The sequence below is a fragment of the Pygocentrus nattereri genome, chromosome 3 (assembly GCF_015220715.1).
Source record: "Pygocentrus nattereri isolate fPygNat1 chromosome 3, fPygNat1.pri, whole genome shotgun sequence".
NCBI lineage: Eukaryota > Metazoa > Chordata > Actinopteri > Characiformes > Serrasalmidae > Pygocentrus > Pygocentrus nattereri.
The window spans coordinates 33,163,648-33,167,888 of NC_051213.1; the positions used below are offsets into that span (position 1 = coordinate 33,163,648).

Consider the following 4,241-nt stretch of genomic DNA (forward strand, 5'->3'; position numbering starts at 1 on the left):
CCGAGATAGGCTCCAGCACCCCCCCGTGACCCTGACGGAGAAGCGGCTTAGAAAATGGATGGATGGATGGATGGATGGATGCTCCTCCGAGATGCTTCTTCTCTTGGGTTGCGGGGGGGTGCTGGAGCCTATCCCAGCAGTCATAAGGCGGAAGGCAGGATGCACCCTGCACAGGTCGTCAGTCCAACGCAGGGCAAAACACTTAAATAAGAAAAAAAAATAACCACAGCCAAAAAATTTCTCAGCTCAAAGATTCAGTCAAACTGTCTGATGACACAATCAGTGAAGACCATAACGTGCCGTCAACATGTTCATGGATTGCACCTTTTTGTGAGTGTATAAATAAAATGTATTTGACTGTTAATACTTGTATCTGTATCAAAGGCTCCTGTGGCAGAATGTTCATAAAACCATGTGATCAAACAAGTCACAGTAAAGCACTCATCTGGTTGTGCTTTATGTTAGAGCGTATGTGCCGAGCATATGTGTTTATACATTAAGCGACTTATTTGGAGATGGTCTGACCATGTCCTTCACCTTCCAATCAGGTTGTTTATTCCAAGACGAAGGCGTTACATTGAAAGTAGGGCCAGATGGTAACAATCCATCATGTGTAATCCAAACAAAATGGCTCAGTGTTGGCTGATGCTTTCTTTAGCATTATTGTCCTAAAGGGTTTGAGTAAATATCAGACATCCACATACACGCAGACAACGGCAGGCCATAAGGCATCTGCACTTGTACTGCAACATCTGTTTGGTGATAAGCACAGTGTTTTGAGTCACCTTTGCTCTGCCCTGAAGTGTGTTTTTCATAGCAAATATTGCAACGATTGTAAGGCTACATAATCACTACATAATGTTGAGCTAGCAGTTTAAAATGCAATTAGGCATAAGCTGGACTATGTAGTTGTAGTCAGGGTTTAGTAGAAATGGCATACATGTAACAGTGTTACTTATTATTATTCAAATATTTTATTGACTTTGTGAATGTAAACCACATAAAACACATATGGCCATACAATAAACAAGACCACACCTATGCAAACACACATACAAGAGAACAAAACAAAACAAAACAAAAACCTCCATTACACCGATTGTCCATGAATTAAATAATAAATACATAGTTCTGTTTACCAATATCTCTAGCAGGAAAACTTAGGGAACATTTGGATGGATCCACTTCTTGTGTATTTCAACTTCTCGAGCTTTAAATATGCCATCACTACTCCCACCCATTGCACGTGAATGGGGGGATGTGGTAGCTGATTTCCAATTAGATAAAATAAGCCAGTAAGGATGCAAAGGCTATGGCATCGGAATGGGCAGCTGGCATCGCCACCCCATCGGGGGCCACACCAAATATAGCAATTTCTGGGCCAGGACTGATCTCTTTGTTGCAAATATAGGAGAATATCTCAAAAATAGAAGACCAGAATTGTTCCAGCTGATAACGGTGTTACGTAATCAGGATACAAAAGCTGTAATATATTACAGGTTACAGAAAAAAAGAAAAAAACAGGTAAACTCTAAAAATGAAGTGATTACAAGCAGGATTACATTCAAAACACATTGAGACAGACTCATCACCTTTTGTCTGAATTCACCATTTTTAATGATAATTATGTCCTGTGAACCAGTTAAAGAGACCTCTGCTGCCAGGAGAGATTTCTAAAGAATCCCCTTCTGCAGCAGGAGTTCACAGTCTTTTATTCAGCCAGTCAATAGAACAATTTAGTAAGCATTTTATTTACTTTTTATTTTTTTGTCAGAACTGAGATCTGTAGAACTGTGTGAACCAGTTGTTTAACTCTGCTTTTATACATCCCCAGATTCTATGACAGCAGACTATCTGATCCGGACGTGAACTATTTAATTCAATTTTTGCTGTGCCATTAAATTCTACAGTTTCACTAGCTCACTTCGGCTTTTGCGAATGTCAACTGGCCAGATGTAATGCTGAAGTGAGCTAACATTAACAAACAGCTCTAAATCATGCAAAGAGAGCAAGTCACTGGCAGTGTAGACGACCACACAAATCCCTCAAATGAATATTTCTTTCTTCTGCCATCTGGAAGAAGGTTCTGCAGCAATCAGGCCCTCACAGCCAGACTGTGTAACAGTTTCTTTTCTCAAGCCATCAGATTCCTCATCTCCCACAAATTGAATTAACACACACTTCTTGTCCAGAAAGTGGCGTTTCACTCCACTTGCTTTTTCTCATCTTTCAATTTCCTTCTTTGAGTACCATGCAGTCACTGTATCTTTCCCCACTGAACTTCACATCATTGTTCTTTATCGTCCTCCCTCTCCTCTAGGCTACTTCATTGATGAGTTAGACACTCTACTGAGTCTCTTCTCCATTGATGAAACCCCACTCATACTCTTGGGTGACTTCAACCTGCCATCAGACAAGCTGCAGTCATCCTCCTGTTACCACTGCTATTAGGTTTTGACCTTGCCCTCAACCAGACTCCTCTGACGCACAGAGCAGGCAATGCTTTGGACCTGATATTCACCAGACCTACCTCTGCGGTGGATGTGACAGTAACTCCCATGCATCGCTCTGATCACCACTTCCTATCTTTCTCACTCTCCCTCCCTGTTACTCTTGTCCATTCCTCCCCTTTGTGCTCCTCTTCTTGGCGCAACTTGCACTCCACTCCTTCCTCATCTTTCACCTCAACTATCCTGACTCATTTTCCTCTCTCTCACTGAACATGGCTACAGATGCTTTCCTTTCTTCACTCTCATCTGCAATTAACTTTCTGTGTCCTCTCTCCTCCAGGCCAGCAAGATCTTCCTCACCTGCCCCCTGGCTGATGGGTGTCCTGCGCAGCAACTGACAAGAACTAAGGAAGGCTGAGAGAAGGTGGAGGAAATCGACTGGGATCTTCACTCGTACCAATCTCTCCTTTCCAAGTTCTCATTCGAGGTTACTGCTGCAAAGTTATCTTTCTACAGAAGAAAACTGGAAGCATCTGCATCTGATTCATGCAAGCTCTTCAACATTTTCTCCTCTCTTCTCAACCCTCCTCCTCCCCCTCCACCCTGTTCTCTCACCCCTGAGGATTTTGTCACCTTCTTTGAGGAGAAGGTTGATAGAATCCACCAGTCTTTTCCCTCTGTCCCTACTTCCACTAGACTGCCTCCTCTCCTTCTCCATACCTTAAACTATTTTCTTCTCTTTCCACAGATGCTGTCCTTCAACTGATCAAATACAGTAACCCAACCACCTGCCCACTGGATTCCATCCCATCTGCATTGTTTCAGTCAATCTCCAAGGACCTACTGCCCTTCATCACTTTTCTCATTACCAAGTCCTTGGCATCAGGTGAAGTTTCATCAACTTTCAAGACTGCAAGAGTACTTGCAATCTTGAATAAACCCATGCTTGACAGCTCTGATGAACGTGCAGTCTATAATCAACTTTCTCTCTTTCTCACACAGAACCAGCTCCAGGACCCCAACCAGTCTGGGTTCAAACCAGCGCACTCAACAGAAATTGCCCTCATAGCAGTGACTGAGGCTCCAATCAGCAAGATCAGCCAAACTGTCATCTGTCCTGATCCTTCTTGATCTCTCAGCAGCTTTTGATACAGTCAACCATATGATCCTTCTGGACATCCTCACCAACCTTGGAATCACTGGCTATGCGTGGAAGTGGTTCAAGTCCTATGTGGAGGATCACTCTTATCAGGTTACATGGAGAGGGTTCACATCCTCTCCATGCAGGCTCTCCACTGGTGTCCCACAAGGCTCGGTGCTGGGTCCTCTTCTCTTTTCTCTTTACACTAGCTCTCTTGGTGATGTATTATCTTCTCATGGCTTCTCTTATCACTGTTATGCTGATGACACTCAACTAATGTTTTCTTTCTCTCCCTCTGACACACAGGTTTCCATTCGGATCTCAGCATGTCTGCCTGACATCTCTTCATGGATGGCAGCTCACCATCTGAAGCTCAATCCTAGCAAGACTGAGCTGATATTCATCCCTGCAACTACAGGTCCTCATCATGATCTTACCATCTCATTTGAGAACTCTCTAATTGTTCCGTCTGTAGAGGCAAGAAGTCTTGGTGTGATTCTGGATGGCCAATTATCGTTCTCGACTCACATCGCGAACCTAACTTGGTCATGCAGATATCTCCTGTACAACATCCGCAGGAGCTGACCCTTCCTCACCCGAGAGGCCGGCCAGGTGCTAGTGCAGTCTCTTGTCATCTCAAGGCTTGACTA

At 43.6% G+C, this 4,241-nt stretch overlaps 1 long non-coding RNA gene across 1 annotated transcript; it reads left to right on the top strand.

The window, feature by feature from the left end:
- The first annotated feature begins 2,755 nt into the window (after positions 1-2,755).
- On the top strand, positions 2,756-3,781 carry LOC119262810. The gene is made up of 3 exons (XR_005129911.1): positions 2,756-2,937; positions 3,199-3,336; positions 3,453-3,781. It is a non-coding gene; the product is annotated as an uncharacterized LOC119262810 (long non-coding RNA).
- The last annotated feature ends 460 nt before the right edge of the window (positions 3,782-4,241 follow it).